The sequence below is a fragment of the Euprymna scolopes genome, chromosome 9 (genome assembly GCF_053919585.1).
Source record: "Euprymna scolopes isolate OS-2025 chromosome 9, ASM5391958v1, whole genome shotgun sequence".
NCBI lineage: Eukaryota > Metazoa > Mollusca > Cephalopoda > Sepiida > Sepiolidae > Euprymna > Euprymna scolopes.
In genome coordinates this window covers 30,562,076-30,585,751 of record NC_136490.1, presented here as the reverse complement: position 1 = coordinate 30,585,751, position 23,676 = coordinate 30,562,076, and the positions used below count along the sequence as shown (strand labels likewise).

Sequence of the window (23,676 nt, the reverse complement as noted above, 5' to 3'; positions counted from 1 at the left end):
AATTGCTAGCATCTGTTCCTTTTCCCTATATGATAATAATAATAATAATAATAATAATAATAATAATAATAATTTTTTAAAATCCTCAACACAAAATGGCCAAGTATAGCTCACAATTCTACATTTCCCGAAATTCTAGTATAACCCAAATATTACCCCCCTCTCCTTAAGAACCGTCCACACAGACTAGTAGAGATAGAAACTGCATTTTTTGAAAAACAAGGTTTGTGTAAGAAATTCAAATACACGCACATAGACCATTCTCCATCTCCCAACAAAATGTATAACTTTGTTATCATCTGGATTAGCTTTATGTTCTCTTCATTGTCTTTTGCTTTTATCTTTGATTTTCTTATTTTCTTATAAATTGCTACAAACAACAGTGAAAATATGTATCCAACAAACTTGATGGGTGTAACAATCTGAATCCTGTCAATGTTGACACCATCTTAGATGGTTGGAGAGTACAATAGTTAAAACACTGAGCAGATAAAGACCATAATAAGATTACCAGCCTGAATCACAATACTTTATCTTAGAAAGGGTGTTTGTTATTGGTGTAATGGATTCCAGTGCAGACTATGAAATACAAAGTTCATACAAATATCTAAATGTATGCATGGACCCAACTTTATGCAAATTAGAAATGTAAACGTTTCTTCTTTGTTATCTATTGCCTTAAATGCAAAAATAAAGTGTGATTTTTTTTTAAATTCTTTTTTAGATTTTTTAAAATGAAAATAAATCACAGACATTTTTTTTTATACACTATATGGTTCATTTCCAAAGATTAATTTTTGGCATTTATAATTTTAATACAATTTTGGGTGTATCGACCCCATGGTTTGGGCGTATATTGTGTAATTTTGAGATCTAATTTTCTTAAACTCTGCGCATTAAATTTGGCTATATTTCGACAATAACACATCGAAGGTTGTCTTCCATCGTGTCTGGTTTATCAGCATTGATATGGGACTTTACAAATCCCCAAAGAAATAATCTAATGAAGTTAAATCGTGCTAACAAGGTTGACAGGTCCATTTTGTGAAATTATTTGTTCTTCCAATGTTTCGCTCAGTAAATTGATTGTACATATCATTTGCAAATGCCGCTCGGGTGTCAGTCTTTTCATGATGAATTGTCAAACCAAGCTGAACTCAAAATAACTGATAGTTGTCAAATCTACAACTAAAGAAAATAGTTGTCAATTTAAAGTTTGCTGCCTCTAAAAAATATCCTGTATATTTGGAGATGTTTATTTTGAATGATTTATTAATTTTTACCTATTAGCAGTTTTGAACCATCAGATCTAAAACTAGCTTTGGGCTAATTTTTCTCCTTGATCTCAGTATGCATTGAATGCCATCAAATTTTGACGCTTATACATATGCTTCATTTGTATGATCTCACTTTAAGGACTACTATATAATGTTTTTGAATGTCATGCAGCAACAATAAGTAAATAAAATGGTAGTCTAGGAGAGATCTTGTATATTATCTAAATGCAACAAAATTTGAAATCCATGTCCATATATTGTATAGAAAAGTCTATTACTGTTTCATTTGGCTTTGACTTCTTGAAGAGAAGATTATCTTTTGAAAATTAAGATGTCCAATTTTATTTCCTTCTTGTAATCTCTCGGTTTTCTTGACTCTTTAATTTTCATCCCTTGTACTCTTCTTTTTTTTTTCCTTTTTTTTTTTTTTTTTTACTTCCTGTCTTTGATTTCTTTGTTTTCTCCATCTTGTTTTCTTTCTGTCTTGTTTCATACTTCTCTTCTATTTTCCTAATTTCTTTTTCTTTCTTTTTTTTTTCAATATATTTTTGTTTTACAATCATCTCTCTTTCATATCTAATATATAAAATAAAATCAACACTTTTTCATAGCTAGCCTTCTTCCTACAAAAATAATTATTTGATTCCGGTTCATCATCATTTTAAAAATTTCTTGTGGATTGTTGTAGTATTTTAAGAAAAAAAAAATGTCATTCGATTCAATCCTTCCAGAAGATACTTTGGGTGGCTCAAAATCATTTTCATATGAACACCATATTAAAATAAAGGAACCTAACTCTGTATTTGTTCATACAAAGTTACCTTTTATATTTCCTTATGTTTAGAGTAAAGAAATATTTAGGAAGAAAAAAAAAACGTAATGAGTAGTGATCTATAATGATAAATAGTAAAATTGCGCATCTAAAAACAATAATTGGTTTAAGACTCAAAATTCATTCTGTAAGGACCTGTGGCATAAGAGGTAAAGTATTTGGTAAATTCTGTTGACACTCTTCTTGAAGTTGAAGGTTCAATCTTCAGTAAGGGTGATACTTACATTACTTAATACTTCTACTCAGTCATGACTGATAAAACAAGAGCATGCTACTCCTGTTGATTTAAATAAAGGTTTTGTTCATAATTCTGTGCAGATTCCCAAGTTCGACAGTCTGGAAAGATAAACCTGAAGAATATTGGAGGTTACATTGGTTGAAATGTGGAAATAATATTCAAGATGAGAACAGTAGTCTGAATAATCCAAATAATATGGATTATTAATCCTTATCTCCAAATTTCAGGAAAAAAACATGGTTTGAAAAAAGAAAAGCCGACACAAGTTTTAAGTAAATATACTCCTGGACAACATCGTATAAGTACAGCTTCTAGTTTATATATAAAATTTACTATTTTATTTCTCTTTATTGTATTTTCTCTCAACTTCTTATTTCTAACGATTTTTGTCTTTCTTTCTCTCGTCCCTCTCTTTTATTTTTCATTTTCTCTTCCTTTGAGATTCAATCTTGTTGATTGACTGAAGAATTAACTTGGACAGCCATTTTAAAGAGCCCAGATTGCACCACTTTCTTCGCTCGGCCACTTTGCAACCCAGCTGACCCGATTGACAGAACAGAAAAGCTCTGTATTTTGAATTAGTGCATAGAATCTTATCGAACCTGTGCCAAATCTAATTTGTTTGCTAAAGTTCCATTTCGAAAGGGTCAAGGACAATTCTGAGATGTATTTCAGGGGCGGATGAAGTGGCCGACATGATTCTGGCCAACTGATCCCAAGTGTTCACTGAAATTTATCGACTTTTGTCGAATTCCATAGGACAGAATAGTGAATTCAAAGATGTGTACTATTATTGCTATAAAGAGAGATAAATCCATCTCTATTATCAAACTTTTATGTCAGCAAGCAACTATCTTCTCCTATTCTTGGCCTTCGGGACAAGATCAAAGTGTAGTATCTGTTCCGGCAGATACTGCAAGCTATGACTAGCTATGACTAGCAAAGACCAGATGTGGGGGCAACCCCACATACCTGACCTTTAACCAGCTCCCATTTCCCACCTCTCGGGAGCTGGTCCCCTTTTCCCCTTTCCCCCTCCCTTCACTCCTCACATTAAAAATCGGCCTTGTGCCTAATTTGCTCGGTGGGGGAGCAAATAAATACCATCTGTTCTTCAGATGCTGCACTTCAATTTCTTGTTCTGTCAGTGGAGGAGAAATCCTTCACGACTGAGACAATTTTTATTTTTGTTCCTTTTCTCCACGTTAAAAAACGACCCTAGTGTCTAACTCTGTCCTGTGGGGAGGCATTGTAAATAGGAACTATTTTCTCCTATACTCACATTCCAAATTTTTTTGGAATTCCAAGCACTTCCAGTTTTTTCTTGCATATCTACTTTTGAAAGATTAAAGATTTTGGTGATGAGACCCCAATTTGAGAACTTTGCGCAGTGGAAAGGCAGCCCTTAGTTTTATTCAAAATTTTTTTCCTGTTTTTACTTATTTTATAAAAAAAGACAAAAAAGGATGAACAAAAATAAAATAAATAGTTACATCGTAAAATAATTTTTTAGCTAAATATTGAGCAAGAACAACTACGGGCAATGGCATGCCTCAAAATAGCGACTATTTTAAGCCTATCTTCATTCACAATTTAACCTTATTCATTTAAACTTTTTGTCTGGTTTTTGTGTTTAACGGCATGTCAACCCTTTTTAGGTTCTTTTATAACAAAACTGCATGTATATACACCTTAAAATATTGCAGCATTAAGAACATTTTTTTTAAATTCAATTTATAACGTTATATAATCAATTCTTAATGCTGCAATATTTTAAGTTGTAAATTTATTATGTTTTACTAGAATATCTTGTTCTTAACTTTTCCATGTTTAAGCTTAACTGTGTAATATGGCTAAGCTTAAACATGCTCGCATTTTTCTATTGTAATATATATATGCCTAGAAAACAAAAGCGTGTACAAAATATACATGCAGTTTTGTTATAAAAGAACCTAAAAAGGGTTGATATGCCGTTAAACACAAAAACCAGACAAAAAGTTTAAATGAATAAGGTTAAATTGTGAATGAAGATAGGCTTAAAATAGTCGCTATTTTGAGGCATACCATTCCCCGTAGTTGTTCTTGCTGAATATTTAGCTAAAAAATGATTTTACGATGTAACTATTTATTTTATTTTATTTTTGTTCATCCTTTTTTGTCTTTTTTTTTTTTTTTTTTTTTTTTTTAATTTTCACGATTTTCTGATTTTTTTTTCTTGTTTTTTCTTTTTTGTTTTTATCCTTTAAAAGAATAATTTTGTTTACTTTATTGCCTTTGATTTTGTTCCAAGTTTTAAACTTTTAATTTTTTTTTTCATTTCAATTATTTTAAATATTGTAAACTTTTTCATTTTTTTAAAATCATTTTTTTCTTTTAATTATAAAAAAATGTTCTATTAAATGTCATTTGTTTTTCATATATTTTTTTACCCTTGCTGATTCTTACTTCCATGTTCACTCTTAAATATTCAATATTGTACATCAATTTTTTTTATCAGTAAGCTTTTTTGTTTTATGTTTGTCCCTAAGTAAAATCGTTTTTTTTTTATTTTTACTATTTTTTTGTTTTCCTTGTATATTTTTTCAGTATTCTTTCTGACTTTCAAAGAAAAAAAAAAATATTTTTCATTGTCTTTGAATTTTTTTCCTGTGTATTCTTTCTTTATTCCCCCTCTCTATCACTCCATAATCTTAAATGTTATTCTTCATATTACTTTCTCGTGTATAATGTATTTAAAAAAAATTTCTCTGTGAGAGAATGCTCAAAGCCTTTGGTAATAACATTAAAATTTGTTGATTAAATTTCAGTTTGAAATCAGCTCTTAGAAACTTGCTTTTCCTTATCAAATGAGATAATGCATTAAGAATTAAGGGTAGTATGTTTACAATCGGCTTTAACTCGGCTACTTGATTCTTGCTTCTTTAACCCCTTTATACCTCTCCACTTTTATTCCACCTCAACCGTTTGCCATTTCTGATGTGGATGCTGCGATTTTTTCTTTTTAGTTTCTTTTATTACTTTAGATTACCGTTTTTATTTGGCTGCCATCTTTATCCAAACCGAGTGTTTGGATAAAGAAAATCTTATTTACTCCCGACCCACCCACATATCAGATGATCACACTATCTGTTGTTTTCTTTCTTTTTTTTTTCTGTTGAGCTCCAGATTTTAATTAAAGGGTTTCAAATTAAAATACTTGATTTCAGATCAAGAATCACGATTTTAATCTAATTATAATTTCCTGTTGGTGTCACATTGATCTATAATTTATCTTTTATGTATTTTCAATTTTTGCTGTTAATTTCGATAACATTAAGAATAAAGAAAAAGCAAGCCATGCAACACTATGCTTTTAAAAATATATTTAATTTAAAAGTGAATAAATAGATTTACCATAGTTGAGGACAATTTGAAAGCTCCCTTTTGACTGTCTATTACATCAAGATTAAAGGAAAGATTACCGCTCTTTTTCCTTGATTGATCCACTTACACTTGATCCTTATTTTATAATGCTGAATGTTTAGCAAGCAGACATCAAATATAAATTTTAGTTTTTGGTATGACTCTACCGAGGATTGAACCCTGTTCTTCTGGCCCATTAGCAATCTAATCATTATGCCAAATGGGCCAGTTTAATTTTAAAGTCTTGTCATTGACAATGATATTAATAGATAAGTGAATGCAATACATCTGTAGAATTATGGCCAATCAATTTTTTGTTTGTTGACTACAAATTATCTGTGTCCAGCATGTATCATAGGCAGCTGTATTTTGTCTTCATGTCTAGTCTTTATAATAGTCATCATAATTGTTATTGCAATATGTTTATTTATTTATTTATTTTTATTATTCTTTAGCGGTTGTAATATATGAACTCTTTCTTTCTTCTTTTTTTTTTTTTTTTTTTTTTTAAATTAAAAAAAAATTTTTTTAGTAAAAACTGCAGTAGTGATTGTAAGAAATGATGCACAATTTTCTGTTTTATTATTTTTCTCTATTCATTTTTTTTTTTAAGTTTTTCTTAGCTTACAATATGATACCTTCCTCTCAGTCCCTGGGGGTGGAGGGGTAAAAAGGGCTCTGTAACACGGCTGTTCTTTCTTACAAGATGCAAGCCAAAGAGAGAGCCCAGGCTAGCTTATTTTACCGTATCAGCTTTCTGTTTGTGACATTATTTCCTTAACACGTCAACTAAAACTCTTGACCTTAACTTCTAATGAAAATTTCCTATTTTCAATCTAATTCCTACTTTAATTATCACATCCATTTTCGATACCACTACGTATCTAACAGTTTGAACTTCTATGTCAGTTAATTTGACACTAGTTGGACATTATTACAGTATCGGATTTAAAGATTTAATTCAGAGAAGTAGAAAGAGTGAAATATGTTGCTAATTTTTTTGTTTGTTGTTTTGAAAATATTTCAGAATGTAATTCTGTGATTTTTAGATGCACCTTCATATTTCTACAAGTAGCTTTATCTGTTACACAGTGTGCCTTTAAATAGATAGTAATGGAAAAAATATTCCATATATCTGCTAAGAGTTATCACCTGAGAATAATTAAAAATCATCATTTTACATAATGAAGATAAAATTCTCAAAGGCGAGGGGGGGGGCATAAAATTTTCAGAGCGAGGGGGAGGGGCATTTCTTTATTTGGACATATTAGAATTGTCGTTTTATTTTCTACAGAATCCAAGATATTTGTTCTTCCAACATGAAAATTTCCAGGGGGCAATTTTCATTATTTGTGCATATTTGGTTAAATCCAAATTTTGACTATAAACATGATAATTCTTGGTCAAGTTATATGTGCTAAATAAGGAATTGAAAGAAAAACAATTCATAATATTGATTGATGGGTTCCTATATAAAATTTATATTTGTAAATATTTGGCAAAAAATTTGTATTTTTCTCTGGAAATTTTACTCTTTTATAAGAATTGATGCTATATTTCATCAGAAATTTTCAAACCTTTTGCCAAATTTTGACAAAAGTTGGTCTAATGTTCTAAAATTATTAGATACCTAACTTTTAGGAAAAGTTTACCCCAAACTCCTATGCATCTACTACTGTATTATTTGTCCAAGCCATGACACTAAACTGCTTCGGGCACCCTTAAGCAAAGTGGTTTACCCCTACTTTGTAACCTGAAAATTCATCTTTCAAAGTCCTTTCTACCCTTTTGACTTCCTATCTTATTTCTCAACCCTATTATTTTTCTAGTTCTATTTACTTCCTGTCATTTTGTATTTGACACAAGTATATCCTGTGACAAGTCTGGGAGTTTGGGTATGTGTGTGGATTTACCTCTGAGGTGCCATTACTACCAAGGTCGCTTTGAACTAAAGTGATAATACCTCTCAGGGTTACATCTATGGATTAAATAAAATTTATGAATTACAGATGATTTATTTCCAAAATACCTGCCTACACAACAAAATATAATCTGAAAGTCACGTATAAAAAGCAAAATCTGTTAAATGTTTGAAAATATTAAAAATTTAAATCATAAAATCTTTTACCAAATTAATTGTGTTAAATACTAAATAACACAAAGACTGTTGATTTGCTGAAAAACAAAAACAACCTTAAAATATTGCTGTCATGTTTTGCCAATGTTATTTTTCAATGAAATCTTTTGTTCAAAGAAAAAGAAAATAGTTCTGTGGCAATTATTTTTTTATTTTTTTTTTTTTCAGAAAAATTTTCTACAAGTGTTACTCATCTTAATCTTTCAAAAAAACTGGATTCTTTTTTGCTTTCTCCCTTCCTCTAAACACTTTAAATGGTTTTGTTCAGCAGTTTTTTTATTTGATAGTGTTTGAGTGATAGAACTGAAATAAATACACATTGGTGTTTAAAGATAAACTGTTGTTTTACTGATAGTTGAGAGGAAGGAGGGGCATTCATACCTTCACATCAGCATTATTGCATGTGAACAGAGTGGTTTGATTGCATTTGAACTGCATTTTCCGATTCCATTTTCTGTAATATTTTTCAGCCGCCTTCCTAAATCATAACCCCCCCCCATATCATATGAATTTCAAACACCCCAAGAATTATTCTGTTTAGTTTTTTGTTGTTTATAATTCAAGTAAACCGGGAGTTCAAAAATCCAGTGTTATTGAGAAAAGCATCCTTTTAATCGGTGGTGACAGTTTAAGCCTTAGACATCCTTGAGCAAAGTTCCCTACCGCTATCTTGCAACCCAAAAATTCATTGTTTTAAGTCCTTTCTACTTTTTAATCAGTGCTACTTTTGCGGTATTTCAAAAATCATAATATTTATTTTCAAATTTTTTTAGATGTGTAATTTTGCCTTTTCTTTTTTCTTTATTTAGGTAAGTACCTGGAACGTTTTGTATGTCTACAAAATGTCTGTCTGTTTTTAATAATTTTGAAAACCAAAAGGAAGGCAGGTGTCTTTAGGGTAGTCAAACTAATTGTCAGCTACCAAGGTAAGTGAAAAAATTATATTTTGCAGGAGTAACAGGTTCTTTTTTTTTATTGAGACCGTCAGGATCAGCTAAACTAGAGGAGTGGCAAAACCACTTCTTTTTCTCTCTGGAAAAAAAAAAACATCATCTTATCCGACATGTAATCCTAACTCTAGTTTGACTTCTAATAGAAAATTCTATCATCTTCACAGAAGTAACCTTATGTGAAATTTTCTATTTTTAGCCTAATTTTTATGTATCTAGTGTCCAAAATAAATAATTGTTATAATTCTTTTTCTATCGTTTGCAAATGATTCAAATTTTAGTATGTTATTATGAATGATAACGACTACCAGTTGTCAACATTTCAGCTTTTCACAGTTGTTATTTCTAACAAATATTAGGTTTTAAAATTTTGTCCCTTAGTTTTGGACACTATTATATATCTAAATATGGATGCAAGAATTTTAGAGAAATGTAATATTTTGTAGGTTGGTAAAAATGAACAGGTGCACTTGATGACGGCTATTCTGAATTCATAAATGTAAGATGATGACACCAAGTCGACACCTTTCCTTTACTGATTGTTTCTCTTTTACCATTTGATTATTTGTTTTTTACGAAACCTGCACTCTCTTAATCCTAACCCGAAGTCTGAGTGGAAATTTATAATATAAATCTCATCTGTCTGTTTAAATGTATATATGTTTGTATGTCTCACAAAAAACTTTTGACAGAGGCGACGAATTTTCACAATCAGTATAGTTTTGAAGCTCGACCCTTTGGACAACAAATATCGAAAAATTGGCCAAAAACATTAATTCCTCCATCTACAACTGAACACTTTTCTACAGGGAGGGGTCACATTTTTTGCCGATATTTTTGAAAGTCATCGCCTCTTTTCGATTGTCTAGCCTTAACTTAAACCTACATCACTTCTGGTTTGGCGATGGGCGCAACAGCTAACACATCACTTTTTTTTTTTTCTTTTTACTTTCTTTTCCTCATTCACAGTACGGGTTTGAACCTGCCTACTACAACTTTTTTTTTCTTTTGTTCAACCAACATCCTTACATACCCCTCAACTTCCTTTTTCGCCTTTGTGTCATGGGTTCGAGCCTGCCTGCCTCCTACAACTTTTTTGCTCAACACATACCTCCAAACACCTGAGCAATCCCAGGCACCTAGGCTAGTACATTAATATTTGTGAAAACATGGTAAAAAAGAAATGTAATGGCGACTTGCGGTTATGAATTTTTAATAGCTGCTATCAAGTGCACAGTTTGATTTTTTTATATAAATATTTCTAGTGTTTGAACAGTAACATGTAAATCTTTGATTGGACATATTGAACAAGATTTAAATTAGTTCAAATTAGTAGTTAGCATTTCTAATGGCTACACTTGTGCAGTTTAACATACCTTGCAATGTTAAATGAGTTGTTATTAAGCTTGGCATATGCTTTAGAGATACATTATGCACATGTGAATTAGTAAATGAAAACATAGCACTTTTATTAAACCAACAATGAAAGACTTTATTTCAACAACAGAAAGTTGGATAGTGTCTGAGTGAAGAAAATGGAGAGTGGAAAGTTCTTTGGTCTGTTGCAGGTCGGCCAGCAGTTGCCTTTGAATATCACGAATACTGGAGAATCTGGTAGATAAGGACAGGAGAGTGAGAAGGGATGTCTTTTTTCAATTCTTTCGTGTGTGTGTGTGGGGGGGGGGTATCTCTTCTAACCATAATGCCCAAAGGGGCTAAAGAAGTTCATTTCGGGACAGATAAAATCGATGTGCCTTGCAAACTAATTGGTCAGTCTGATTCACAAGAAAAAATAAATCTTTATTTTAATCATGACTGCTATGTCACTACATTGTCTGAAGAGTTGCAATTCTACAATTTTGCTAGACATGATGTTTTAACCTACCTGTTCCATTCGGAATACATAACTGGACAAGTGCCTTTTGATGGAAATACAATCTCATCTACCATTAGATTCCATATTGTTTGACCTTCTTGGTCGTGTTACTTTCACCTTTGTCACCAATGGCATTACAAGGTCAATGCAGTCATCCTTCAATGTGTCTGGATTACACTACAGTTGACAATGCAAGTTGACCTTTGTTGATGACTTCAGATGCATAATATTTGCCCTTGCAATTATCAGACATAAGGTCAATCTTTAGAATCCAGAATCATCAATTTTAATTATAGATCTGCATAATTTGTATAGCATTAAGGTGGATTAATTCCTTGATTTGTAACCATGAGAAAATATCTTTGGCCAATGTATCTTTGTTGACACATACTTTGTACAGTGGATATTTGTCTCAGCTTCTTTCTCTTCTGTTTTTTTTTCTTGTAGCTGTATTAATTCAGGAATTTAAAAGAACAGCAAATAACACCATTATTCAGTTCTGGTGTTTAGTTTACGTTTTTTTCAGCAAGTTACATCCAAATGAGTTGTAATTTCCCACCCAAACTCCTTAAAAGTGGTGATCTATGAAAATCACATCTTGTCAATTTGTCATTGTACATTAAAAAAAAAAAAACCAGAATCACTTTTCTGCTATGTACTCCCCCACTCCCGACGCACTTTCAGTATACGTCAGCCTAATTTATAACGTGACTTCTAATGGAGAATTCCATTCCACTTAAATTAACCTTATGTGAAATTTTGGTTTTTAACCTTTTTTTACACGCCCCAAATCTAACTTTGTTACACAAGGAACTCTGTTATGTTTTCTTTGAATTTAAATTTCTAAAGAAGTTACTGTAATTTTAGGGCTTTCCAAATTCTTTAAATCTTTAACCGAAACTGTTTTGGTAGTAAACTGAAAATGCTTACTAAATTTTTACAAATTGGTTAATGTCCATCGTATTGGTTTTATTTTTGAAATTCAATTTCATGTCACTTCCTCATTTATTTGCTCTTAATCTCCCAATAACACTGGCCCTGTCGGTGGGGCATTAGAATATGCCGACTGCCCCCCTGCAGAGGGTAAAAGTCCTTCAATGGGGGTCCTGGATATGACCTTAAACTATATCCGATGGTGAGGCCCCAGCTTGCGGGCTCTAGGGAGTGTGGAGCCACCCTTTAATTGCCATTGCTCCCAGTTACACTCTGACCCGGAGTGGTAGTACCTGTTAGGGTCCCAACTATGGGTTAAATAGAAACTGACTTGCAAAAACAAATATATTCTATTAAAAAAAATTTCTTCAAAATCACCGGATTCGGCATTAAATAACCTGAAAAAGGTTGATATGCCGTAAAACAAAAACAACCAACCAACCAACCCAATAGCACTGTACATTTCGAAAAGTCTTGACTCTGAGATCACTTTATAGATAGATGCTTTAATGATAAGAAGAAAACAATATCACTTTTACTTTGAACAAAGGATGAGGTGGCCAACTGAAGACACGCTCGGTAACATCATGTCTGATATGAGAAAGATGAAATTCTGCACATCAGATTCATCCGCTAGATAATTGTAACGTCTATTGTGATTGTGCAAGCCTATCCTTGATCAACAGGCTCTGTTGCAAATGCAACAGATGTAGGTTGCACATGGTTGCGAGAGTTCTACTGCAGCCCTCTGCCATCTGTGTTCTCTCCTCTCCTTCTGGTCCCTCCTTTCTTCACTTCTCATGGTGCATTGCTTCACAGTACTTCTCCAGCAGCTGCGGTCTTCAGCCACAGACTCTATCTGTTGGGTTGATGGCTGATGGTGTCGACATAAAAACTAAAACTTTATATATAGGTATGTGAAATAAATTGCAGATATACTTGTACAGTCTTTGTAGACAGAGGCCACAAATGGAGGTTTTGCCTGGTTGCAAGAAGTCTGTTGCTATCTGTGTTGTTACTGGTGGTGTTAGCCTGGTGAGTTCTTGCTGCAAATGTTTTTCTGAGAGTATATAAGCAGGGATTGGAGATCAGTTAAACACTTACCAGAAATATAATAAAGTAGAGAGAGGCAAGCAGTGTCTTTTCTGTGTAGAAGCGGCAGAAGAGATGATCCATCACTGGATTGAAAATTGGTTTTACATTCTTTAAAGGGAAGAAACAATGTTCCTAGCGACTCCTTCCTATACATGAAAACAGTACTCCATTGACTTGTGTGAGAATTAGAAAATAAACAACAAGTTGGAATCTGTAAGTCTCAGAAGGCAATGGAGTTCTGCACCTCAGATTATCTGTTGCTGAACTTCAGCTTTTGCTGTGATTGTGTAGGCCTATCCTGAATTGGCTGGTTCCATTGCAGTTGCCACATATGTGAGTAGTGTCTGGTTCTAGGAGCTCTATTGCAGCCCTCTGTCATCTCTTTCCCCTGTTTGTTTCTGCTCTCCTCATGGAGTATGCTTTAACAGCACGTTTGCAGCAGCTGTGGTTTTCGTCCACAGACTCCTGGTCTGTTGGGTTGATGGCAGGTGGCATTGACATAGGAACTAAAGCTATGTATGGGAGATAACTTTCAGATATATGTATACATGAATCTTTGTAGATAAACAAAAGGAATTGTTTATGGATGTGTCTCTGCGTCATATAAGAAAATCTGTCAGTCTGTCACACATTTGAAATAGCATTTTAATTACTAGATAATGAAATGGACATGGTTTAAGGATTCCATTCTTGTTATTTCTACAGATTAAATGCAGAAATGAATCGATACATTGAATTCTTTATTGAATAAACGACGGAAGATTTTGTAAAGTGTATTTTGCCAGTTGGTGTCACACAAAAATATTTCTGATGTAGCAATAAATTCCTTGCCTTAATCTTATGGACAATTTCAGGCATACCTGGTTTGCAATCTGCAATTGGAACAGTGCCAAGAATATCCGAAATAGACTTGTAGCTGAAGGAAATGAAAAGCAAAGCTGATTCCTTATTTAGAATAAATCATAATCCCACTTGGTCGAAGAAGGAGACTTGTCCTGTTTTCCGTATATTCACGCACTTCAAGAAGTTGAATTCATTTAACCTTTTATACTTCCATTCTTTTATACTTAAACGAATACATTGTTAATTCATTGTCTATACAATTATTTTATATATATATATATATATATATATATATATATATATATATATATATATATAAGGCTATATATCTGTCTCTATATTTTCAAACTCTATCTCCTCTGAAACTCAAATGATTGGAATTTTTACGAATCGTTGTTTTATGGGTTTTTAGCCGGTTAAAATAATTTTGCAGGGGTCAAAAATGGGTAAAAATTGAAAAAATCGTTATACATTTTGTACATTCATCTTAGTTTATTTTTAATTTTTAATAAGTTCATATGTGTGTTACGTTGGTACAGTGGTAAAAGTCACCAGCTTTGAATGCTAGTTTTGCTTTTGGTTTCGAATCTAGCTGATTGCACCCAGATACTTTTTTTTTTTTTTTACTTTTGAAATTACGACTCTATGAAATCTGGACAACTTAATATATATTTAAATGTATTTTACGCTCGGGCAAAGCTGCCCTCCCCCCAGTATGTATATATATATATATATATATATATATATATAGTAACTTATGAAAATCTGTGGCAATTAAGCTACATAAAATTTTCTGTATTTAATCTCCATAGGGAATCGTCAGGCTAAAATCTCTGTCTAGTTTAATTGACATATATTTTCATGACATTACTTAGCTTTATTCACATATTGAGCACTGTTGAATTAGATTCAATACATAGAATATTATCTTCTTATAAAATTTTATGTGGATACATAAAATGGTAACAATCTAAGCCATAGTTTTTCAGAGGAACATTCTATATTTTCTTCAAAAACAAAATTTACAAACAATTGTTTCTACCCATTCAAAGAATATAAATTTTTATGATAGACAAAATATCACCAATATTCATGAGACTTCATCAGTGTATAAAATTCCAGTGAGACTGAAAAAATTAAAATTCGTCATTTAATTTGTATATATTTGTTTTTTTTTTTTACTCAGAATTCAGAGAAACCTTATTTAATTCTTTTTTTTTTTTTTTGTATATAAGGTTCATTTTGTATTATATTCATGTTTTGTCTCGTTCATATTCAATTGATAAACACAGCAATTTTTTCACCAATTTCAATTATTTGAATTGAATCCTTTTTCCTATTTCTGTTGTCTTCAGTCTTATTCCTTTTTATGTTTCCTCTTTCACGTAAAGAGCACATGACATGTACCCAGACAGGGGGGTCTGTTGCAATCCTGCTTTATGGGACTAATTAATGTAACTAGGTTATCTCCAGTCTCTAAATCCAGGGGCTAACCCTGAGTCCCCATGGCTACATGCTTATCTTCATCTAGTGATGGACCCTTCAAAATGTAACCATACACTTACTTGTTACTGGAACTACCGCTCTGATACTCAGAAGCCACAAAACGTGCACATCTCTGTGTTGCAGTACCTTTAACTCATTGGTTGACTGTTCATTGTTAGACGCATTGGTTGAATTCTCTTGCAAGTCCACTCATCAGCAAACATGGGCTTTTCGCATCTGCAGCTGTGTGTTGGGTTCAGGGTAGATCTGAAATTTACTGGGTTATTCTCAACAATCAAAGCAATTCAATAATAACTCGGAGATCGTTTCATTATAAATGAGAATGATTATTCATAAGATATTTCAAGTACCCTTCATGCAAAGGAAAGTTAAATTATTCAGGTTATTAACGGTTTCGAGATGTAGGATTTTTTCGACTTGGATTCGTTCAGATGGTTTCTAAGTCAGAGAAGGAAGAGCTCTTTTTGGGGAGGATTCACCCCATGATTAAACTTAATCCTTAGCCCGTAAGCAAGGTAATTTGGTACTGTCCGGTACATGCAACAGCTTTACACACAAAATTCATGACATAGCTATTCATCAATCACAAACATATTTACATTATATGGTAGCTTGATTTTCCAGTGAAAACATTAGAAATTCAGTCGACACGACTAAAGATACCAAATTGTAAAAGATTCTTTAGTCAATATTTTCGTAGTAATTGACTGAAAAAATGGTTACATTTGGTATCTTTAGTCCTATGGGCCGAGTTTCCTGTGTTTTCATTTAACCCAAGGTGTCAGTTGTTAACTATCAATAAAACTATATATATATATATATATATATATATATATATATATACACAAATAAAATAATGTTGATTTATTTATATATTAGCACAAATGCAACATTCCGACTTCTGGTTGTTGAATACTCTCTGACTGTTTACTGTGTATGTCCACTGATTTGATATTTATAGATACTTAATTTCCATAAATTTTTATAGTAATTGCCGGTGGCCTCGAGGCAGTATTCTAGTGAACAAAATCATAGGTGACTTTGTGTGTTTGAATCTTCTGACTAGCAATAATTATCACTTCTTACACTAATGATTGCCTAACATAAAACACTGATGTAGGTATAAAAATGTTATAGTTATAGTAGCATGGGTGCCCGGCGTTGCCTGGGTGTTTGGAGGTGTATGCTGAGCAAAAAAAAAAAAAAACAAACAAAAAAATGGTCAATTTTTTTTTAATTTAACCCCTATTATGACCTCTTAACATTTATTGTTTTGGGCTCAAATCAAGTTAAGTTAGATCCATGTCCAAGGAACCTATATCTAAAATTTCAAGTATTTAGACCCCAAATTGTCGGAGGAGTTTGGTAGAGTTCTCAAACGTCAAATCGTTGAACTTTGACCCCTTAACAGCCAAATTTCTGGTCAAAACCTGATCACATAGATTCTCTCGAATCTCAGTACCCTGTATATTAAATTTCGAGTCTGTAGACTAAAAATTGACAGTTATTGCGTAGGGAAATGTACACAGACACACACACAGACATGTTCACTTTTATAGATATATGTATGGCATAATCATGTTGACACACCGGTTCCTGTTAGATCATTAAAGTTAAGTGACATTGAGGCTGGTCATTACTGAAATAGGTGACTATTTGGTAATATCAGGTGCTTTGAAGCCTGGAGAGGGATGGGCACCGCCAAGCTATTCTTATCCAAGACACGCTAAATGAAAAAATGCAGGGTCTCATCCATCATCCATATACTATCTTGCACAAGTACCTGAAGACTTTGGTTATGTCTCTTACAGCAGTAAATTACACATGCATGTACACACATGCACACAACAATTTTGACTGTTTTTGCAAGGGAGATGTCGGATTTCTCCGACATAAAGATTGTAGTATTCTCAAACACTTACCCATCTGACACTGATCAAAATCTACGTTTAACTTCCTAAGCTATTGTTAAAATAGCAACTTGTGTTAAATAAATTGTATACAATAAATCATTTTCCATTCAAACAAGCAAATCGTCCAAAAAATGTAAATGCATTTTTTTTACATCTGCATACGCTTCTCATTTATCTTTTTAAAATTTTTTTGCTTTAGATCTACCTGCCTCTGTCTAAAATACCTGTCTTTACATGTCCATATCTGCAGAGATGCAATGTTCTCAGGAGTAAGAATAACTGTGCATTTCTAATAAAATTCGCCTGAGAGAAAAAAAAAAAAAACCCCAAATTCCTTGAGTTATATATGCACACGAGTTAGGAAGGAGGCGGGGAGCGGGTGATAGTGAAGGGGTGGCTGTTGTAGGAGATGGGGGTTGAAAAGAATGCAATCGCAAAAGTCATGAAAAAAATTGCATTATGAATGCCAGAAAAAAATTTGATAGATGAATATAATATATATATATATATATATATATATATACACACACAAACATTGCCTACATAGAAAGATAGTACTATTTCATATATATATACTTATAAACTAATATATAGGTGTAACAGTGCATATAAGTGTGTGTGAAAATAGCAGCAGCCAAAGGATAGATGGCTAGTGAAGGTATCAGCAGTAGCAGCGTTTGAGCATGTATGCAAATTAGCAAGTGTGCACAGGCTTGCATCAGAAGAAAAAAAGGACAGCATATGGTTGGAGAGAAGCAAAGTGCATGTTGAGAAAGATGGACAGGTGAAGTTGAACACAACAAATAACTAGCTATGTCTAGCATGAGAATAGGAGAAGGAAAAATGAGATGGACATGTGGCCCTGTAGTGATGGTGAGACACTTTTAAGCTGGTGTTGAGATGACAGGGTTTTTTTTTTCTTTCAAAATGAACAGTAATAAAAAAAAAAAAAGCAAGAAGCAGTGTTTGGGAAGTAACAGTAATAAATGCATTTTGCTAAAAAAAAAAAAAAAAAAAAAGCAGTCAGATTCATTTTAGTTTTGCTTGTTCCTGCAACGGTAACCATGGTACATAGGTATATATTTTTTGTTTTTTACTTCAACAGTGCTCAATATTAAGTAGTAGAGCTTAGTAGTGGTATAAAATATATTTGTCGAGTTACACAGGAACGTTTGTGTTTCATTGTTGAAGGAAATCATGTGGTTAATCTTTATATAAAATTAGTTATGTATTTATTTGTATGTACAGGACTCCCACCTCAACTATTTAACTAATCATTGTGAATTTTGGAAAACAGCTGCCAGACATAAGCGCCGGATATATACATATAATATTTTTAAGGGACTTAATATGTACATCAACCTCCGAATTGAAAATTCAAATATTTCAGATTTGCATTAAATTTGATCCATAATCATGAGATACTAATTATGCAGGATTCTTTTAAATTTCAGTTTCTTAAGACTTTTAATTTGAGACTTTTTCTTGAATCCAAATCGTATAATTAATTTTGATCAAAATGCTTTGTATAGGGATTCTAAATATAAGTCTAGTAGCATTACATGTTGATTTTAATCATTGTAAAGCCACTTAAGTGGTGTTAAATTGTTTGTTTTCTTTCTAACCCCTCATAATATTCTAATGTGTGTGTATATATTTATATAATAAAACTGAATTTCCTCTGTCCCATCGACGAAATGTTGCATCCCTCTGCCTGTTCTACAAATACTTTTAATGATGGCTGCTCTGACGAACTGCAAGCACTTGTACCTCCTCGACGTGACTACCCCCGACAAACCCAACAAGCAACTAAGTCCCACCCCTTTACAGTAGAGATTCCTAGGTGTAAGAAAGCCTTTTACTCCAATAGTTTCTTACCCAGAACTGCAAGTCTTTGGAACTCCCTTCCGGGATACTGCTTTCCCCAACTGTACTGATATGCAGAAGTTCAAGTGTAATGTGAACAAACATCTTTCTACTCATCTCCCTTCATAATGCACCCACAAATTGTCCCCGATAGTGGGCCCCCTACTTCAAAGTGGCACTTGCCTTGTTTGGGGTGAAGATTAAATAATAAAAATATGTGCGTGTGTGTACATGAATAGGCTCCAATATGGTTTACTGTTATGCTAAACTGACCACATACGATGATTGATGAGATATCAAGGAGCAAAAGCAGTTGTTACATTTTGAACATTTTGGTTTATTAAAATTATGGGGTCTGTGTACGCACTCGCTTCCCAAAGAATGGAAATAAAAAGCAAACCCTTTTACAAGGGTTTTTGATATAGATGCGCATAAGCATACTTTGATAAGTATGTTTCAGCTTGAATAGGGACGGTATACTAAAATTGTGGCCTCCATGGAATAAAAATATGCCACAAACTTTAACAAGGACTTTTGATATGTGTCCGTGTAAGTATACTTTTGATAATAATGTTACAGTTTGGAGAAATATGATAAAATAAAATTATGGGGTCTGCATTCATGCCCGATCTCCATAGAATCGTAATATGTCACAAAGGATTTGGACAGTGGTTACGTTACTATTACCTTCATTGGATTGAGAATGGGAAAACAGAAAAAACAATCTAATCTCAAGACAAATGCTCAGTCAGGAATTGCTAATCTAGAAAAATGACAACAAAACAGTTTTATCTGATATATATATATATATATATATATATATATGATTAGTTTTTTTTTGGAAAAAGAATTCCAGCAGAGTGCTCAATTAAAAGGAAAATCCAAATTTTAAGAGCGTACTTATATTTTGTGTACAGAAAGTTGTTAGTTGAGACAGATCATTGGTACCGTCGGTTTCAAGCCCGATAACAAGGCCCGTTTAAGGTATCCCTATCAAGCTCTCTTCAGCCAATATTCGTCTATCTTATAACCTTTTCCATAAAATGGAGAAAAATAGAGCATAAACCAGCATACGTCCCAGAATTAAGTCAATGCTCACTCTGTAACGCAGAGAAATACTACATCCTCCGGTCCATTCATGACCCAAAAATAAAATGTTTAAATGTGAGGAGTGAAGCTTTGAAAAGTTGCATACATAGAAGGAAGGGGCTCCTAATAAATTGGATCAATGAAAAGAACAACACTTAGATGTTGTTTATATATATATATATATATATATATATAATAAGGAAAAAAAAAATTGTAAATACATAAATGATTAGGCGGTAAACTTGGATTTTAATCGCAATTATATTATAGATTTTTAATTAATGTATGTTATAAAAAAAAAAAAAAATTAATTATATTTTATAAATGTAATTAATAATCTATTTCGAATTTAAAACTATAGAAAAATATAATAATGTTAATAAACTAGGGAAATCACTTAGGATAGATAAATACTCACTTCCCCAAACCTTGAAAGATTTGGATTTTTAAAAATAATTTTTAAACGTATTTCGAAATTTTTAAACGTTATTCGATATAATTAAAAATATATTTTTTTAAACTTTAAACGTATTTTTGGAAATTTTTTTAATCCCAAAGAGCTAGTGCCAGAATGACCAATAATAGATGCAGTCACCTCTACAATCTTTCTCTGTGCATATACATATGGCTGCTTCTGGAAATACATCTCTATCATCAGTCGGCTGAAAGAGGTTGTATTAGCAAAAAAAAAAAAAAAAAAAAAAACAATCTTGTGTGGTGACTGGATTTAAGAAAGTCAAAAAGAGGTTGTGGAACAGAGAAAGTATTGATTATCAGGATATTGTTGAAAAATAAATGAATTAAGAGTGAAGTATTCATATTTAGATTATTCAAACTACTGTTCTCATTTTGTGTTATTTTCAGAACGTTTTAGTCGATGTAACCTCCAACCTTCATGTATCTTGTGGAATTTGGGAATGTGCACAGAACTTTTAAAAATAAGTGACCCTCTATTTAATCCAAGGAGTTAGCTTGCTCTTGTTCAATTAGCGATGACTGGATAGAAGTCCTAAGTAATTCACAAACAATTATATTTCGTTATGGAATGAGAGCATGCTAAACTTATGGATTAAATAAAGGGTTCTGTTCGAAATTCCTTGCACACACACGAGTTCAGTCAAAAGATTCCCTTTGCCAAAATACACCTGAAGAAGGTCAGAGATCATATCAGCCGAAACATTGTGAAAATTACGTTCAAGATGAGAACAGTAGTCCAAAGAATTCACATAATATGAATAATCAATCCTCATCTAAAAAAAATAACAAGAAATATGAACAGCGAAGGAATTGATAATTAAACCCATAAACATAAGCTAAATAGGGTTTATTTAGCTTATGAAAATCCTATACATCACATGAATTTGTATGGTTCTATGTATTTTTATATATGTATTTTAGCAGTTCACTCTTTTACCATCTATTATAATTAATCTCAAATTCTCTCGGACCAAACTCGAACTGACTCATTTTCATATGTATTTTTTAAAAAGTTTCTAATAAATTAACATTATGTGATATACATTTATAATTAGTATTAATGGGTACTATTGTATACATGCAATAATTTCATCTATAGTATTTGTATTGTAATTATATTGATACAATAAAGTTAAGAGATTTTTCTTAAAAAAAAAAACGATAGCACTTAAAAAAAAAGAAAGCTTTCAAGGGAGATAATTATATGAAACTTCCAGTGTGAAATGATGTTGATGTTGTGGAGAATATTAGATTTTTTATCTTAGCCAAAACGCCAAGGAGCTAGAAACAAAAATATTTTTTTGTGATTAGACATTTTTAAAGGAAAAAAAAAAATCCTGTATTATATTTCTCATGAGCTTGTTTGTATGTGGCTATGTATTTTTACAAAATAAAAACTACTCAAAGTAACTTCTCGAGTCTCACACCGTCAAGATCTGCAAAAGAGAAATGAAAATTTCATGTCATGAATGTATAAACTCAGTTATCATAACAGTGCAATTTGCAATCTCCTCTGATCCATTTTGGGCGGAAGAAAAAGAGGAAGCATTGCTTTTGGAATGCCCTTTGTGTGTGTGTATAATATATATATATATATATATATATATATATATATATATATATATATATATATATATATATATATTGCCACACATGCATTAAGTCAGTAATTTTTATCTGTTGTGCACGGAAGCAGCAAGAAGAATTTAGAAACAAGTAGAGCGTATATCGGAAATAGTGTTTGATTTATGGCAGTAAGGTTCAAGGAAGAAATCAAATTGACGTTCATTCTTCTTGTATTGAAAGCATGTTGAAGCCAATCAGTATTATCTGATTATTGCAATGAAAGTGACGTCAGTTTTTTTGCACAACAATATTCTGTTGCTCATTTTTCTCATACACAATAGACGACGCATTGCTTCCCAAAAGTAGCAATTTTTATTGGAGGAAGGAAGGAAGCTTTAGGCGGCTTGAGAAGAGTGTTGAAAAGCGAAGATAGGAAACATATTAATCAGCAAGTAGGACAGGAAGACGAATTTGAGATTGGAGCAGAAGCCATTTTGCCTTTGTAGACATTAGAAAAAATAGTAGACTTGTCGGGTGAGGATTAGAGGAGGAGTTTGCTTGTTGTACAGAGGTTGGTTGGGTCTCGCTGAACCTTATAGCACTCAGTGTGGTTGGAAGCAGGTAGGGCGGTCTGAGCATGGACTGGCCTTTGGCCTCTTTGCCTCCACCTTTTTTGGGTGGGTAGTGTGTCGAGCAGAGAAACCATTAAAATGACAGAATGAATGAAGAGCACCAGAAGGAAGTAATCTGCAAAAGAATGCTGTGGGTTTCTCCGTGATGCATTGGACTCCGGAATTAATAGGTTTTTGGTTGCAGCTTAGAGATTTTTTTTTATTCTTTTCGTTTTTGTTGTAGTTGTTGCCTTTTGGACATTATTATCAAATTTTGAATGGTTATATCTATCACTCAATTTATGTACACTTACGTTCCAGGGATTTTTTCACTCTCTTTCAATTAATGTAAGAATTATGGAACAGTGGGATTATATTTATATACATATAAGTTTTTTCTTTTCTTTTCGGATATATATATATATATATATATATATATATATATATATACACTATTCTGTTTTTAAATACATGTACATATTAATCTACTCATGTATATTTTTGGACCAATATACAAATAAAAATAATGTATAAATTCTATTGTCTTTAATTAGACTTGTATCGATAACAATTTGCTGTGTGTATATATGCATAGAATACTTATTTCAAGATCGATAAAATTAATTAAATATTAAAATTAAAATAGTTTTTACCACTTATGTTTCCTTACCAATATTAAAGATATAATAATATTAAACCTCTCGAATTGTAAGCCATGTTTAATTTCAGAAGAGTTTCCGATGGGTATGTATATTCTGTACAAGTCCTGGAGATGAAGAATTTTCAGTGGGTAGTTGTTCTGCACAGGTCCTATACTTGATAATTTCGCAAGCAAAGAGATAAAAATCTTTCTTGTGTTGACACAATAAGGTTATGTTAGAATACTGAAGATTCAATATTTTTATGGAGCAACTCTGGTTTTTGATTGGTTGCTAGCAGAATGTGGATCCTTTTGATTCGTCAGTTCCTATCAGCAGAACCTTCCAATTTTTGGTGGTCATACCTTCTCATTGTATCAAAAATATTGCAACAAAACCTTATGTCTAGAATCCTTATTTGTTTTTC

The 23,676-nt window shown here is 32.3% G+C and overlaps 1 protein-coding gene across 1 annotated transcript in view; it reads left to right on the top strand.

Moving 5' to 3' along the window:
• LOC145284477 (uncharacterized) overlaps positions 1-23,676 on the top strand; it is a 537,192-nt gene that overhangs the window by 81,746 nt on the left and 431,770 nt on the right. The window lies entirely within an intron of this gene.